This window comes from Vipera ursinii (genome assembly GCF_947247035.1).
Source record: "Vipera ursinii genome assembly, chromosome: 4".
In the NCBI taxonomy this organism is placed as follows: domain Eukaryota; kingdom Metazoa; phylum Chordata; class Lepidosauria; order Squamata; family Viperidae; genus Vipera; species Vipera ursinii.
The window spans coordinates 63,032,232-63,051,251 of record NC_139514.1 but is presented as its reverse complement, the minus strand read 5'-3'; positions in this window follow the sequence as shown (position 1 = coordinate 63,051,251).

Below are 19,020 nucleotides of genomic sequence, written 5' to 3'. Positions count from 1 at the left end.
GCCCCTTCCCCTCCCCCTTGCAAACGCCAGACCCTGGGAGCAGCGTGAAGCCCCTCCCCCTCACCCAATCTGAGCATAAGCAGAGCGCACCCTGCTACCCACTATCTCTCCCGGTAGATGCCCACATCCGGCCTTGTAACCAGCCGCAGAAGCCCGTGCCCAGCTTTCCTTCCCCTCCACCTGCACCCAGCTACCGGTTCCTGGGCCCCGGCCCTAGCCGCGGCCAGCTGGCCAGCGACCAGGCCGACGGACTCCTGGCTGCCAGACACTGCAGTTTGGGGTTCGGGGAGGGAGTGCCCGCCTGCCACCAGGCCATTCCAAGAACTTCCGGGGACCTCCGGCGGGCCTGGCGCCCCTCTCACCCACAGACCACGCAGCGGCCCTCGCCAGCCAGCCTCAGCATAGCCGCCCCAAGCCCAGCTCTCCAGCACGTCTTCCGAGCCCACCTGGCTGACCACCTCCTGGGCGGGGCTTGGCTCCAGACGCGCGGCTGCTCCGTCTGCAAATGTGCTCTCAAATGGGTGGGGGGAAGGAAAAGCCCCTTTGGGCTTCAAAAGGGAGGCTTTGCACCATCTGCATCAGACGAGGCTGAATCGGGCTTGTGTCGGACACTTGGCAACTGGCATGTAAGTATTTTCCGGCGTATAAGACGAAAAATCTTTAAAATCTTCTCAAAAGTCGGGGGTCGTCTTATACGCCGAGTCGTCTTATACGCCGGAAAATACGGTACATTAAATCTGTAATGCAATCCATATTTGGACTCTGAGAATGTGGTTTTTTATAAACTCAGAATAACATAGTTTTTCATATTGGTTAATAATTATAAAGGAGGCCCAAATAGTTAAGAGTCCTAAAAGAGGAGATATAGAAATCACAGATACAAACAATTCCAATGACCATTAATGAAAAACAGCAGAAGCAGCCAGCGTGGCTACAGTACATAAAAAGTTTAGAGATGCTTTGAAAATAATAACACATCTCTACATATAGGAGAAACAATGGATTTACAAGAAAGAATATACTCAATACCATCAAGCAACACTGAGAATAAGCATAGTTTTGTGAAGAGTTTCTTTGGATATGTTTCAAATAAAAGACAAGAGAGAAGGAAAATGAGAAAGACAGGAGAAGGAAAGAAAAAAAATAGTATACCAGCTGCTCAGTGAAGTTGGTAAAATGAGTTTTTTATGCCAGATATTTACTTGCAGATCACGACACCAATATTATTTGGCAAGAGGCAAAATTCTGCACAGAAAGCTGCTGGATAAGGCAATATTGAACAGAACACACCATAGAATGAAAAGGAAAAGAGTGCTTTAGGGTAAATTCATGAGATATCAATATCCTAGCCTTTTAATAGTACATTATTTGTGTATTATGGTAGTTAGAACTTATTATTATTTTTCTGTAATTTGAAATCTTGATATTTTAGCAATTTGCTTTATAGTATTTTAGTTCTTAATAGTTCCTTACTATTTCATTCTCCTTATAATCTGGTTTATATTAGCTTGTTGTATGAAAAGTTTATTTCTGTTTTTTTGTAACATCTGAGAACTATTGTCCCACAACCTGACACTGATACATTCACATATTCTAAAGCAGACAATAAAACAAATTATTTGAAAACAGTGGTGTAATTACTAGAGTCAGCATGATTTTGTCAACAATCAAGCCTGATCTTGCTAATCTTATTTTATTTTTTTTGTTTGTTTGAGTAACTTTCTTAATGTTTGTTGAAATGCTATGAAGATATCTTGATTTCAGCAAGGCATGAGATAAAGTGCACTGATATTCATATTAGATTTGGTAGATCCTGGATAGAAAGCCAATTAAGTGGAGACATAGATGGCTTGAAAACTGTCCGTGGAAAATGTTGCTCAATTATTCTTGATCAGATTAGATGAAGTCTTAACCCTGTGTCCTATCCTCCTATTTATTATTATTATTGACATAAATGAAACAATGGAAAGAATGCTTTTAAAACCTTCAGATGCCAACAATAAGTCAACCCCCCAGAGAAAGAAATATTTTGAGGAATATTTAAAAGGCAGAATATATTTTCCTAAAGGAATAATAGAAAATCTTAGGCAAAACCAAACCCCCCCCCCAGTCTCTCTGCCCCAAACAGAATCAGGTCTGTAGAAATGCAGATGTGATAATCTTGTCAGAAAGATTGGAGACAGGAAGCTTGGAGCTGATGGGATTAGAAAGACAAAGATCCCTAGGGTCAACAATCCCTTACACCAAAAAATCCAAAACAGGATATAGTCATCAGTCACACCCCCAGGGAAGTAGGATATGACCTTTGGGACATAATAGGATTAGCCAACCACCATCAGAATACCAGAAAGGCACACTCAGACTCAGCTCAAAGTTCATGTCATAGGAACAACTCCAAACAAAAGCTCAAGATAAAAACCCACCACTCCCTACTACATATGGTCAGCTTTCCCAGAGTCACCCTTCTGTCTGGCTCTGCTCTTCAATAAACTACAACCTTCTTTCTAAAGCAGTCTCCATTTTGTTTATTCTCAGCTTGGACTGGACCCTGATGAAGATTTTCTTTCAACAGGGTGACACAACTAATAGTTAAAATGTCAGGAAACATTCATAGCTATCTTTAAATAGACTGAAAACAACATGATATTCATCTTCCAATATTTGAAGATGGGGGGGAAAAGGGGTTGATTTATTCTCCATAGCACCTGAGGGCAGGACCAGAAGCAATGGATGGAAGCTAGACAGAGGGAGATCCATCCTAGAAAATTTCCTGACAGTGAAAACAATCAATGGGGAGAGGGGAGGGAAGCGCAGAAAATAACAGTGGTCTTTAAGTATTGTATCTGAAAGTACTGTATATGTATATAGAAAAAGGTGATGATGTCTTTTATATCATCCTGGAAGGCAAGACATAGAAAAGAATTTAAGTTGTATGAAGCCTGATTCCAATAAGCACAGAAAGTGAAATAAATTACCCATAATTATGGTAGCTACATTTCACTGGATGTTGAACCTTTCTTTATCCATTGTGGATATTGTAGAAGAGTCCTGTTGGTTCATGATAGCAAAAAAATCAGGAGTGCCGCACCTTTTCCAACTAATGAAGCTTATTAAAAGCATAAGTTTTTAATAAAATTAAACTTGTATAAATGTATAGTATCTCTTTTTACCACATCTGCATTCTGCATCATTTGCAGTTTCGAAGCAGTCTTCACAAGAACCCATAAGCAATGGCCACTTCAGAATCTCTCTCTGCATAACAAAAGTGTTTGAAAAACTCTTTCAACACACTTGCAGCTAATACATTTTTGTTCATTTAGAATAATGTACATTATGTACATTATTCTAAATGTATACAGTTTGTATATAGAACTCTTTTTAAAAAAACACCCTATATTTTAGTTTTACACTCAAAAATAGGTTTATTGACAATCAGTCTGTTGTCCTGAAATGACACAAAGGACTAGCTAGTGAATGGTTACAAAATGATTCTTACATTAAAATTAAATTAACACATCAAATATTATATCTCTACAGTTTACACCAATAAATAATATAATTATGCCATTTTTACAAACCTCTCACTGCAGTATATTTGACATGATCTATTCACAGTAGCTTTCAGATTTCTGATTTATACACATTAGCTTTCAGATTCAGGTACATTGCACTGATTTATATATGATATACTGCAGATAAAAGTTTTTATTGATGAACCTTAGGTTTTTATATCTCAGATTTCACATGTTAGTTTATAAATCTTTGTTCAACTTCCAGTTTAGTTCTCTGATTAATATATCTAGATTTTATGCTGTTAATGAATCTTAAAATTGGGTGCAATCCTACTGCTTCCATAAAAAAAAAACATTAGCACAGTCAACTATTCACCACCTAGGAGACCTGATATAACATTTGATTACAGTATATTTTATATATCCTCTTCTCTACACCAAACACATTCAGAGAGAGATGGAGAGAAGACACTTTAGTCAGATCTTAAATTGGTATCTATGATTGCAATTGTTAATTTGTGAAATGCCTTCTCCATAAAAACATGCAAGAAAGCTATAAATGAGCAATGAGTTCATGTAGGAAAAGTCAACTTTCAATTTTTCACAAGTTGATACAGTGCCTACAAGATAGTGTGCTGGTACAGGATTATTCACAGATGGGTCACCTGTTATCAGTGCTTTTTTTGTAAAAGAAAAAGGTGCCAGAACTCACACATGTCATACAACCCTCCTTGCCTACCCTACAAGGTTCCATCCAAAAAAGGTGCCAGAACTCTGTTCTGAGCGTTCTATGAGAAAAAAGCCCTGCCTGTTATGAATAAGGACATTTAAATTGAAGGTGGACTAAAAATAGATTAACTAAAAGAAAGAGATGCGACAAGCAGCATCAGGAACATAAAGTAAAGGCAGGATGGTTAAAGAGAGAACAGATTAATGAGGTCATTCATGAAATTATTCTTAAGTAGATAGAAGATCAAAAGTTGCTTTCCAAAAAATTCTGCCCTTGAGCTCCATGGACTACAACTTCAGAAATTCCCACAAAAGTTGGACGAGAAAATTATGAGTTATTCTCAAAAATATGTAGGACATGAGATTAAGTTTGAGCTAGAAAAAAATCATATAATTGGCACTTCATGTTCATTGTAGAGTTTAAAGAAGATCTGATATAAAGTATTAAAAGGGAAAATGGATGAAGATGGAATAAATTTAATCCAACAGAAATCTGAGGACCATTCACAAACACTATATATTTCATATAGTTCATGATGATTAGAGTCTTCCACATAGGTTTTCCATATGAATCAAAATATCAATTATAAGTTTACATCTCTCTCACACAGACAAATACACACACACACACACACACACACACACACACACACACACACACATACAGTCAACCGACATATTGTCAACAGTCCCATTTGACACATTCAACCAAAGAAACTCTTGGCTCCTTTAAATTGCCAAGACTGTATTTATTGAAAGATACATCTAGGTACAGCAGAAGCAAAGTCAGTTTCCCATGAAAATCCACGTAAGTAAAACCCTTTTTCCCCTCTCCAAGCTATCCACACTTCATAGTTCACCAATTGGGTTCTGTTTTCTTGTTTTGGAAAAAGATTGTCTGTGCCGCTCCAACATTTTATAACTTGATCTTGGTGGATAACATCTCGCCAGCAACAGAAGGTTCTCTTGCATTGCAGAGCAATCCTACCCCCCTTAAGAATTTGCTCATCCCCCTCCCTTGCTGCGAGCTACAGCAGATGCAACTATGCAGTTGAGTCAGGTTTGACATGCTGAACCACCAGACAAATGATAATCCCAGAAAATAAAACACAACAGGGCACACAACATTAGACATCACTGTCCACTTCCACGGCTGACCTGGATGCTTGGCATGAAATCTATGTACTAACATAGCTGCCTTTACATCCATTGCTGTCACTTATTCTGCATCGGCTAAAAGGTAGCCTCTTCATAATATTAAATTATTATTATTAAAGGAGGGGCTTCCACAGCAGATCTTAACTCTGAACTGCAGAAAGATTTCAGCAGGCTGCAGTGAAATACTCAGTGGACTTGCCTCAGGCTTTTAACTGGATTTATGACCTGGATAATTTGGAAAGATCCTATATACTTGGGACCCAGCTTCTTATAAGGCTGCCCTCAAGTTGACAAATTTAGACAAGATCACTTTATCTCCCACTTTGAATTCCACCTCTGGTCCCCTCTTCTTGTCTGCTTGCCTCTTTTGTGTCTCTCTAGCTTTCTGTAACACTCTGGCCACTATCCCCCACATTTCCTTTAACTTTTCCATCCACTCAGCCAATGATACTGAGGACAGTTGTCCCTGAGGGATGTCTGGCATCAGTGCAAATTCCACTCCACTATCTACCCTGAATGGGATAGTGTAAATCCTGTGCTACTATGCATGGAGTTATTATATGCCACTTCTGCAAAAAGACAGGAGCTCAGCCCAACTGGTAATTTACATAACACCTCAGGTAATGCTCTAACATGGAATTTGTCCATCCACAGGCTCCATTGGTACTGAGATGTAGGTGGAGCTAAGGCCCTGTGAAGGGCCAATCAGCATAAGGAATTCCCACCAAAATTTTGTGGTGAACTGCATGCTCCAGTCTGAGATGATGCACTTTGGGACTCCATGCAGTTGGTAGATATGTTATATGAAGAGCTTTCCCAGGGATTGGGCAGAGGGAATCTTTGGGCATGCCACGAAATGTGCCTGCTTGGAGAACAAGTCTGCAGTGGTCCAAATTACAGCGCATCCAGTGTTCTTTGGCAAGTATGCAATAAAGTCCAAGGAAATTTCCTCCCAGGGGTTCATTGGGCTGGTTACCAACTGCAGTAGTTGGAGGGCATCCCAGGCACTTGTTTCATTGAGGCACACACACAGGGCAGCTGGCCACGAATGCTTCTATGTCTTTTTCATTTATGGCTACCAGAATTGTCTCTTCACTAGGTGTAAACCCAAAATATCCTGCTGCTCTTGTGTTGTGGCTCCTCTGTAAAATCCAGGTCTGCTGGCTGTCTGGGATGTATATTTTGGTGCCTTTCCATGCTAGCCCCTCCTTCATAGATAGGTTGTCTTTGTGCTGCTGGAACCACTCATCGCTTACTAGGGCATCTTTTAAGGGTTTCACTAAGTTCTGGGCTGGCTTTTGCCATAGTGTCATTTGCTGTCAGGTGAGAGCCAGTGCCATGCACTGCTCAGATGGGATGATGAATGTCACCACTACCTCTTGAGTGCTATTGTATTGCGGCATATGGGAGAGGGTATATGCAAGGAGGTTTTTCCCTCCTGGCAGAGATCAGAGAATGAAATCGAACCAGTTAAAGTATTGAGCCTACTGGACCTGTTTAGAGAATAGTCTTCTGGGGCCTTTAAGGCTTCTATTTCTTATGATCCTAGGGGACCTTGCTGCCCTCCAGGAGCTGCCTTCACATTAGGAAAGCTCATTGGACTGCATAAGCCTCCTTTTCCTAGATAGCCCAGTGCCTTTCAGTGTAGGACAACTTGGCATTCCTTGAGAATAATAACTTTATTGTCACTTTGAATGTATACTAATTGGCATACATTAAAATGAAATTTCATTGCATACAGCTCTCACAGTGTCACTACCTCCAATATACACTACATAAATATGACAAAGATTTAGCTCTCTGGCCCAGGCTGAGAATTTTAATTTTAATTTTAACTGGGGTTTTATTTGTTCAGGGACGGATATAATTTTTTTAACTGCTTTTAACTTTTGTATTTTTTGTTTTAATCACCCTGTAAAACGCCCTGAGTCCTTCGGGAAAGGGCAGTATATAAATATAAATAAATAAATAGATAAATAGATAAATAAATAAATAAATAAACAAACAAACAAACAAACAAACAAATAAATAAATAAATAAATAAATAAATCAGATAGTCCTACTAGCAATACTTTGAAACCTTCTCCCAGAGGGAAGCAACAGAAACAGACCATAAAGTGGGTGTGTGGGGTCTCTAACAATGCTTTGAGCTCTAAGCACATAGCACTTAAAAGCAGCCTCCTGAATACCAGGAAGTGAGCTTCCTATGATCTTCTTGGCTGTCCTTGCCACTTTCTGTATGGACTTTCTATCTGAGGCACTGCTCCACCAAACCAGACAGTGATGCAATTTGTTAAAATGCTCTCAATTGTACCTCTGTAAAAAGTGGTCAGGACAGAAGGAGAAAGATATGCTGTCCTCATCCAACACAAGAAATGCAGATGCATCTTCTTTTGGAGTAGGACTATCCCTACTGCCACACCACTGGCATCAGTCTATATGACAAATGGCTTCTCTGGCTCAGGGTGCTTCAGGACCTGCTCTGCAGCAAAAAGATGCTTCAACATTTCAAATGTGGCTTGGCAGTCAAGGGACCAATCCAGAAGCTGGCTGGGTTTTGGTTTTTCTTCCTCACCCTCCCCCCCATTTTTAGCAAATTGGCTTTCTGGCCAAAGGTGGGGATGAACTGGTGGTAAAAGTTCCCCAAACCTAGGAAACTCTGTAGTTGCCTCCTGGTTTGAGGGGGCTTGCACTCCAGTATTCCCTTCACCATTCTAGGATCTGTCTCCACTCCTTCATTGGAGATCCAGTATCTCAGGTAGTCTAAGTGAGTCTTGTGAAATTCACACTTAGACAGCTTCACATAAAGTTTATGTTTTCCCATCTAACTGGGAAAACATCATTGGTTGCCTCAGTTTTCTTAGTCTCAGTCCCAACCTCTCCACAACCTGGGTGCTAACCATACACTGGGTGCAACCTGAGTCCAGCAGCATTGTGATGATCCCACTTGGCACCAAGGAGGCACCACAATCTGAACCCTGCCCATTATAGGGGTAGATGGTGCCACTTACCATTGGGTCATTTTTCTCCTTGCTGTCACTCTCATAGAAGACTGGACCCATTCAGGGGTTGGTCAGAGTTCTCTCCTTGTTGTACTGAGGAGAGAAATCAATGACTTGCCACTCTATGCATGCCTTCTCCTTTGGCTTTGCAGGGAGGCTCTTTTTCTTGGGCTGGCTGGTGGGTGGAGGAACAGTCACTGGTCATGGTGCAAAGCACTTGGCTGCTCAATGGCTCATATTTTTTCAGTGGAAGGAGGCCTGGGTGTCTCTTAATAATAAATAATAATAATAAACCTTTATTGTCAAAGTACAACATGTGTACATTGAGATTAGCTGAGCATGGTAGGAGAGTAAAGAGATACCATCCAGGGTGTGAGTCATCCCTGAGAATTTTCCTCACTCTTCCAAAACAATGAGCCCTGGTGGTGTCAGGGAACAGCCCAAAATGTCTTGTGCTGTGCTCACTACCCTCTGTAATACTTTCCTGTCCGCGGCTGTCAGACCAGCATACCAAACCACAATACCATACGAGAGTACGCTCTCTATAGTAGACCGGTAAAAGAGGGTCATAAGCCGTTATTCTACTCTGTTCTTCCACAAGACCCTAAGAAAGTGAAGCCTCTGTTGGGCCTTTCTAGCCACCTGGGTTGTGTTAACTTTCCAGGTCAGATCTTCACAGAGGTAGACTCCCAGAAATTTAAAGGAGGAAACTATCTCCACACAGTCCTCCCTGATGTAAAGTGAGGCAGGTTCCTCCTTTTTTCTCTGAAATTCTAACACCATCTCTTTCATCTTGCTGATGTTTAGGTGCAAGTTGTTGTTACTACACCATATGGATAGTTTTTGTACCTGTATGCTGTCTCATCCCCACCTGTAATAAGACCCACCACAGTTGTATCATCTTGACCTCTCTGCGGGATTGGATTTCCTGTGTGGAGAACTCTCGGAATTCCATCATGTCAATCTTCACTTTGCTGGCTACTCGAAACAATGCTTGCAGGTTCCATAGCACCCTCAGGGTATGCAGTTCTAGTACAGCTCTTGGTCTAGTCTCCTTCGGAAGTAGGAGACCAACATGTGCTCGGGCCAGGCAGGACGGTGGTTGGCTAGACTGCAGAAGTCTTGGATGCACTTCACTCCTGGCTGTTTCCCCTGCTTAAAGTTTTGGATGTGGGACTCAGTGTGCCGGACCACCAGGGGATCCTCAATCCACCCTTGTAGGATCTGCATGAATGCATCTAGGTTGTCCAGCTCTTCCACCCTGCATCATGCAGGGACTCCAGCCATCCAGCTGCACCTTCCTCCACTTTGGATGCCACTGCATGAACCCAGGTTGCATTGTACATTCCCCCATAGCACTCCATGTGATGCCACATCTGAGCTAATAAGTGAGCCAGCTTGGCTGAATCCCTACAGAACCATGAAGGTGGTCTCACCTCTCACTACAATGTACCCAGGTGGTAGGACCATTGCTGCTGCCCGGAGTGTGGGCATAGGAGCTTGAGCCACTGGGATTGCTTGCTGCCATATTAAGGGAGGGAAGGCAAAGTCCACTGCTGCTGTTGCCTGCAGGGGAGACCCAATCATCCCAGATAGTACTGGCACCACCTGCTGCAGGAGGGGAGGAGATGGGGTGGTTAGAAACTGCACTCCTCCAGTGATGCCACACCCTTGATTGCCAGGCTTCTGAACTTCTCTCCCAGCTGCTCCATTGATGGGCTGTGGGTGTTGGTGGGGAGCTTCTACCACCTAATCCCACTTGATCAGTTGCCTTACCTTCCACCTGCTCCCTTGGGTCACATTGACTCCTGCAGGAATTAGGGAGTCATCAGCTTCTGCTGCCTACCCCACATTCACCACCCAGCAAGTCTTCTGTCCCTGGTAGGGAGCATCCTGCAGCTGTTCCCTTAGGCTTGTCACTTGCAACTGTGGCTTTTCAGCCCTCAGTTTTGGACGCATACCCATCATCTGCACCCCTGCCCCGGTCTGCAGTGCTGCTGGGGCTTCTCAAGTCAAGGACACCTCTGGCTTCTTATTTGCCTCCAATTCTTTGCCTGTTGCGAATATCTTGGGACTTTGGCCTCTACTATGAGAACTGACTTAATGTAAACTGTCTCATTTGGCACATTCAACCAAAGAAACTCAGCTCTTTTAAATTACCAAGAGTGTAGCTTTACTGAAGGATCCATCTAGGTACAGCAGAAGCAAAGTCAGTTCTGGGAAAACCCACATAGTTAAAAACCCTTTTTCTCCCTCTGGGCCACCAATAGTTCATAGTTCACCAATGAGTTTAGTTCTCTTATTTTGAAAAGGACTGTCTGCTCTACTTCAACATTTCATAACTTGACCTTGGTGGATAATGTCTTGCCAGCAACAGAAGGTTCTCTTGCATTCCATAGCTTCCTTCACCCTTAGAAATTTGCCCACCCCACCCCATCCCCTCTTGCTGTTTGGCAAACAGGGAGCAACAACAAGTGCAACTATGGAGTCGAGTCAGTTTTGACATATAAAGGTAAAGGTAAAGGTTCCCCCGCACATGCGTGCTAGTCGTTTCCGACTCTAGGGGCCGGTGCTCATCTCCGTTTCAAAGCCAAAGAGCCAGCGCTTGTCCGAGGACGTCTCCGTGGTCATGTGGCCGGCATGACTAGACGCCAAAGGCGCACGGAACGCTGTTACCTTCCCACCGTAGTGGTCCCTATTTTTCTACTTGCATTTTTACATGCTTTCGAACTGCTAGGTTGGCAGAAGCTGGGACGAGTAACAGGCGCTCACTCTACTACGCGGCACTCGGGATTCGACCCGCCAAACTGCCGACCTTCTGATCGACAAGCTCAGCGTCCTAACCCACTGAGCCACCGCGTCCCTTTTGACATATACATATATTTAAAACTAGAAACTAGAAACAAGGATCACCAAGACTGAAAAATTTATTAAAACTTCAGTGTCTGCTGACATCGTCAGAGTGTAAGCCAGGATTGGGAAACACATTCTTATAGTCTCTGTGAAGCCAGCAGTTTAGCCAATGAGTGTGTTATGGGTCTTTTCAGCCCCTGTCCTCCCATAATCAATTGCATCGTTCCTATTTCTGTCAGACTAGTTGACATCTGTTTAAGTTTTGGTGGTCTGCCTCTCTCCACTTGCCTCGTCCACGTCTTGCCACGTGCAATCATCTCGCTGCTCGTCTGGCACTTCTGTATGTACTGCTGCTGTCTCGGCTGGTTGTTCCTTTTTGGTGCTGGCATCACTGTTACATTAGTCAAATATCCTCTCCTGCTGTTCATGGGTCCTGTCTGCCTCCTCCTTATCTCTTGCTGTAACAATGTATCCATTGATGAGAGGTTACGATCCTCTATTCCCCTGTATGTGCAGGGGGGGGAGAAGGTGGTCGTTGGTTCGTCCTTTCAGTCATCCCGTGTGATGATTCATGATGGCATAGCATCTGATAAGTTGGTAATAATGTGCTGGTTAACAGAATACTGATTGGATAACCAAGCCTCTTTTAACGGAAATAGGAATGATGCAATTGATTATGGGAAGGTGGGGGATGAACAGACCCATAACATGCTCATTAGCTAAACTGCTGGCTTCATAGTGACTATAAGAACGTATTTCCCAATCCTGGGTTACACTCTGACGATGTTAGCAGGTGCTGACAAAAGCACAGTTTTAATAAATTTTTCAGCCTTGGTGATCCTTGTTTCTAGTTTCTAGTTTTAAATATGGATATACCCGAGACTCATATTTTCAGGACTATTTTAGACATATACACATATACATACACATACACATACACATACACATACATATACATATACATATACATACACATACAATCATTTACATTGATAATTAACAAATAGGGAAGTATCGTCCAACAGGTTTTTTTTAAAAAAATGATTTGTCTAAAGCTTTTTTCCCATTAAACAAATATTATAGTTCTTTTAACTATAAATATTTCATCCAGAACTGATTAAACTGAATTGTTTTCTCAATCTGGTTGTAAAATCATAAAGTACTGCTATTTTTCAAAAATGAGAAATGTTTTTTTTTTAATTTTATACAATTCATGGATGAAGGAACCCAGTGTTAAAGAAATCTCAGATAAATTTATTTTAAATAAACTTTTGTTTACGAACCTAAGAGAAAAAAATATTACTTTTAAGATATTGTTAAAGCTACAGTTGAATTAAAATAAATTCAGAACATAACCAAGCTTGTTCATACTATGGTAAAATACTTTACTCCTGTATACTTTACATAGGTTTGCCCTTGAAGATAACTCAGTGGTTACATTTAGTACAGAATGCAGTAACTTCATTGTTATTAGGAACTGTCAGTGATGGGATTCAAATATGTGAACAACTGTTTCTCTGTGTGGATGCCACTTCTGGAAGTCCATTCTGGGCCCGGGCAACAAAAAATTAGCTACTGTTTCTGCCGAAGTGGTGCAAAGTGGCTGAATCCCACCACTGGGAACAGTGTAATAGAAACCATATTAAAACCGGCTTTGAATAGCTCCAAGTATGAATTCAAGGTATTAGAAAATAATATGATAAGTTCTAAACACCTTTCAATAGCATATTTGAGGGAACAGCCATGTATTAAAATCTGCTGAGCATCCAATACATGAAGTGAAAATACTAGAGTGAGCCATTTATGGAGTGTTTCCTGGAGGCCTAGCTAACACAGAGATTAGCTTTAGTTCAGTAGGAATTTAATACCTGGCTTCTCATACACAGAGAGAGACTTTTAAAAGAGCTGAAATTGTTTACTGGCTTATTTTGCTGTTTTAATATGATTTCCATGATCTGACAGAAGATATAGAAATCAAGGAACTTTATTTTACTAAATAAATCAACCAGTGAATATTGTAATTAAAAAACTATGTGTTATATGACCAAGAGCGTATAGAGCAGACATGTCAAACACAAGGCCCGGGTGCCAGATCCGGCCCGCAAAGTGGTTTCATGCGGCCCGCGAAGCCATCCTGGGAATGGTGAGGGAACGGCCCCCACTGCCTTGGCCCTGGCCCAGAGACCCTCCTTCTGCCAGAGACCCCCAGATCTGTCCCACTCCTGCCCAGGCCCCCATAGGAACCCTTGATGCCAATGATGTAGAGCTGGCCATGCCCACCCACTAGGCCATAGGCACTCTAGCCACGTCCACCCAGTAGGCCACGCCCACCCTGGCCACACCCACCCGGCCCCCCGAGGGCAACCACAATGTTGATGTGGCCCTCAATGAAATTGAGTTTGACACCCCTGGTATAGAAACACCTTTTCACCTGTGTTTAATTAATACAGCCAAGAGGAACACAGTAACCAAAGCAAAATTCATCATAGAGCAAGGTAAGAAATATCAGACAATTTACCTAGCAGTAGTCACTGGGGCTCTCAGTTCAGGAAATAACATAAGTTCAGGCTGAAACTTACTCTGGTCAAGATCTTCAGCATCTGAATAGGCTCAGAACGACTCTTAGCACTTGGCCTTGATGGACGTAGTAAAAGTTAAATTCACCTTTCCTATCTGTATCAGCAAGGAAAAGGTTTTGTTTCTTAAATTTGAAAATACAGCAAATGTGACATCCTGTTCAGCAAAAGGAAAAAAAAGTAATCAACTCTCTTGCCCTTGTGCAACTGAGTAGTGATGCTATTAAACATATTCCAGGACCAGTATGTGAACTAGACTTCAGGTTTTGTGAAATCAGCTACTCCAACAGCAAAAGAATGACTCTTATTAGTCCAATAATTTAATAACAGAAATAACAACTGACAGTAATTTTGCTTTTTTTTAAAGTATAGGCTACGCAGTCCAAGAGATTATAATTTTGCAATCAGCTGTGGTTCCAGTTATTTCAGACACACTCAGTTGTCAGTGTAATCAGTTCTGGCTCATAAAAGTTGGTATGGCTATAAATCTATTTGTTCTAAGATGCCCAAATTCTTTGCTGTGTTTGCAGCAATATTATGTAGAAGATTCTATTTGGCAACTAACTGCACAGATACAGTTTTAGCTAGTTTAAAATGGGCAACAGGAAGAACAAATAAGCAAGTAGATACACAAAGATTAATAGTTTTTGGTACCTGTAGGGCAGGGGTGTCAAACTCAATTTCATTGAGGGCCGCATCAGCATTGCAGTTGCCCTCAGGGGGCCGGGTGGGTATGGCCAGGGTGGGCATGGCCTATTGGGTGGGCGTGGCTAGAGTGCGTATGGCCTACTGGATGGGCGTGGCCAGCTCTACATCGTTTGCATCAAGGGTGCCTATGGGGGCCTGGGCAGGAGTGGGACAGATCTGAGGGTCTCTGGCAGGAGGAGGGTCTCTGGGCCAGGGCCAAGGCAGTGGGGGCCGTTCCCTCACTGTTTCCAGGATGGCTTCATGGGCCACATGAAACCACTTCGTGGGCCGGATCCAGCCCCCGGGCCTTGTGTTTGACATGTCTGCTGTAGGGTGACTGTATTTGTCTTTGTTCTGTGACTGATGGAACTTTATTGTACAGATGTTATGCAATAGGGATATTGTTATTCCCTAATTAAAATTAAATTATAGTTCTCATCAAAAGTTAGTTATTCTTATTCCTTAGCTCTACAGAATGGATGTTCTGACAAAAAGTGTAATTGATGAATTTACATTTGAATGTAATTAAAAAGGAAGAGAGATTATATAACTGAAATTAAAGAAGGAAAAGCAAAAGTAATTGTGTGCTGGAAAGGAAAAAATAAAGAGGACCAGAAACAAAGCATATGAATTTCAGACATTTTAGATTTTTTTCTTGAAAGGTATTTTTATATTAAGAATTCAAGTTATTTCAGACGGTATAGTTTATTCCATACTGCCTGAACTCCATATAATTAAAGAAACACCAAAATTGCTGTCACGTACTGTATGATAATAGTGTTTTATCCACTAACTTGGCGAGCCATAGTACACAACACACGCTTTAAAAAGTCTTTTCAGGAATTGTCGGAGAAGATTCTGAGGCTAATAATTTACCTGTCATTTAAAGCTTTAATTAATATAACAAAAAAGCAATAAATATATATGTTTAAAACCTTTACTTTGTGTGCACATACTACTGAATACCACCTACTAAATTGAGTACTGACTCAAGTGTAAAATGTGACCTTTTCAAAAATGTTCATATTTTCAAGTTGTTCATTTAACAGATAGGAGAATAATTTCCAAAATAAAACCAAGATACTCATCTAAACAATGTTAAACAACTTGGTTCTGTCTACACGATGTGCTTTTTGGTAGCATGGTTGAAGAATTCATATTATAATAGAGAAGGTCAGACATGTTGACTCTTGAAGGCATCCAATTGCTCTATTTATGCAGTCCTCCGGTAGATCTACTTAACTCTTGTTTCCTGTGCAGATTAAATTACAAGGGAATTCGTTAAACAAAAGTTTATGTATGTGTCATTGCTTGCCAGGCTAAGGGGTTCCACAGTCAGGTCCACATTATTCTACATTGTCAGAAAGTGTGTTCTTGGGATGTGTGTTTTGTCATCCATTCCCATGCCTATGAAGAAATTATCCATTTGAATTTCATGACCAGGTGTTGGATTCTAGTTATTGGGTTGCTTGGTTTGGAATTTAGCATGATGTGTGAATCCTTTATGATTTTAAAACAATGATTATGGTTAAAGGTATATTCCTACAAGTTTGTCATGGTCCTTGCTTAGCAAGCTATCATGAGGGTGTCTTCTCTATACTATTTATCATTTTTGTGTCTTTTTCTGGGGTGTGTGTGAGTGGATGCTGCCTTTGTCAGTGTTTCTCTTGGCAACTACCTGACCATTTCCTTGCAGTTGTCTCGGTAAGATTTTTCAAGTGGCTTTTAATTGCCTTCTTTCTAGGACTCAGGGAGAGTTGGATCATGTCTAAGGCAAAAGTGGAACTTGTGGTCTCCAGGTTTCTAGTCTGGTGCCTTAAATACTACACCAAGCTGGGACTTTTCAAAAACCTAATTGTTCTTAAGTAAAAGCTTGATTTCAGCATCCATTCATTCTTGACTCCATATATTCTTGCTTTCACACTTAGCTGTGGAAATCGTGTCCCAATTCCCAGTGATTCAAGAGCAGACTTTTACATTCAGCCATCTAGTTTTTCCTTTCTTTCTTTCTTTTTCTTCCTTTTTATCAACCATTCCATTCTTTGCCACAGCCTACCTTGTATTCACTACTTTTCTAACATCATATTTTTCTTTCAATTTTCCAATTTTAGCAAACATTTTACCAAAGTACTATATACAGCTGTTGTGCTCAATCACAGCAGCCTCAGGAAGTATGAGAAGCTGGAGTAGTACCAGAACCTGAAGGAGGGACTGGAAGATTGTGGAAAGTAAAGGCCAATTGGTCCCATCAATGGGATCTATGATAGTGGCAGTGGCAAGTTGGCTATGGCGACCTGGCCCTGGCAAATGGTCCCATTCTGCCAGCAATGGTAGGAGTGCTTGGGATTGTGACTCTAAGCTGGGATAGTGGCTCCAACAAATCCCATAAACATCATCAGAGGTCTCTGTCCAGAAGAGTGCAGTGCTAGTAACAGCAAAGGTACTACATAGAACAGGGGTGTCAAACTGCCGGCTCGTGGGCTGGACGCGTCACCAGGAAGTTGTGCCCACCCCATTGCTGGCAATGGTGAAAAAGTTCCGATACATTGTGCAACATCACATGACATCACGAGTTGACAAGTCTGACATAGAACTTTCCCAGGTTTCTGATAAAGGACCCTAGATTGGGGGTCAGAAGGGTTTGTTTTTTTTAAAAAAAATATTTTTAAAAAATATTTCATTCTATATTAACCATTAAACTGTGTAATGGTTTTACCTTGTTTTTTTAATGCATTAACTTTCAGATATATAATCCTTACTGCATCACGCTACTATCTGTCTGTCTCTTCTACCCATCTATTGTTTGAGTTCCCAGGAAACACACGTTATTGTCTCCATCAAAAATTGCACACATTTGTTTTCACAGCCTTTCATACACTAAAAATTCTATTTATTCTCACAGATGCTTTATTATTGTGTTCAGGTTATAGTTGCACAAAATTCCATATTTAAAACTAATTTACCATACGATTTTTCTAAATCAACAAACAGGCAAGACATGCAATGCACATTCTTTCTCACATACATATTTTGTAAAATGCCCTGAAAAAAATACTCAGAGAGAAACCCTCTCTATGAACTTACCTGGCATAAAATTGCCCTCTGCTTCATCCAAAAAATTGTTGTTGTTTTTTATCTCCACTTGTATCTTTTCAGCCAAAATTCTACCAAATACTTTCCCTAGCACATTTCCTATTATTTTGTTTTGCTTTGATTTTGAGATTCTATAGGAAGCTCCTTGTTTAGTCTTTACCACTTCCATTTTTTTAAATTACCAATAAAAATATTCTTCATTTATCCTTTTAAATTTCTTTGATTAAAGTTTTGCAGTGTTTTCAATGCTGATTATGTAGCATTTTCTACCTATTTACAGCATTTGTTCCCCTATATGAATATTTTATTTATCATTACACCAAGCAATCATTTCCATATCTTTATATAACTATTCACATTTCTGTGGAAGTTTATAATGTAATTTTTTTCCACTCTGTCAAGGTGTTTATACATTTTGTTTCATTTTGTCCTCATTCCATTTATTCTGTACGGAGATGAATATTGTCTTTTTCTTAACATAGACTTTGCACTTTCCCTCCAGTTCTATATGAACTCTTGTTTCTTGCTTGTCTTTCTTTTATTTTCATGTCCATTTTTCCACATATCAATTCTTTAATTTCCCAAATAATGTCCTGTCACAAGTCAAAAACATTAATGACCTGTTATTTCCAAATTATGTCATTGTTTTACAATAATTACATTAGTGATGCTTTAGATTTATATTCATACCTTTTTCACGTGTGCATGCAAATAAACATATGTTTCAATCATTTATTTCAAAAACATCATTTTGGAGATCTGTTTTTCTTTTTTAAAGAAAAACGAACAAAAAACAAAACCCCAAAACAGAACTGTCTTATCTTATCCCTCCAGATCATTCATATTAGGCAGATCATTCATATTAGGCAGCAAAATAATTTTCCCCGAATCACATTCATTTAAAGTGCTTCACAATTTTCCCAAAATTGTTCTTCCATTATTGCTATTGCTTAGAACAGATGAACATTCAGCTACTTGGAAGTCTGAATTTATGCATTCGCAGGGCTTTTTTTGTCATAGAACGCCCAGAAAGGAGTTCCAGCACCTTTTTTGCATGAAACCTTGTAGGGTTGGCAAGGCAGGTTGTATGACGTGTGTGAGTTCTGGCATCTTTTCTTTTCTTTTTTCTTTTTTACAAAAAAAGCACCGTGCATTCGTATTTACCCCACAACAACTAAGATGAGCCCAATTCACACTTTCTCAAATATATGTACTCTTTCTTAATTAAATCAATATATTCATTATATATTCATTAAATCAATATATTCAGCCTTGGTGGAGCAGTGGGCTAATGCCTCCTTAAGTAACACCAGCTGCCTGCAATTAGTGCAGGTTCGCATCCCACCAGGCTCAAGGTTGACTCAGCCTTCCATCCTTCTGAGGTAGGTAAAATGAGGACCCAGATTGTTG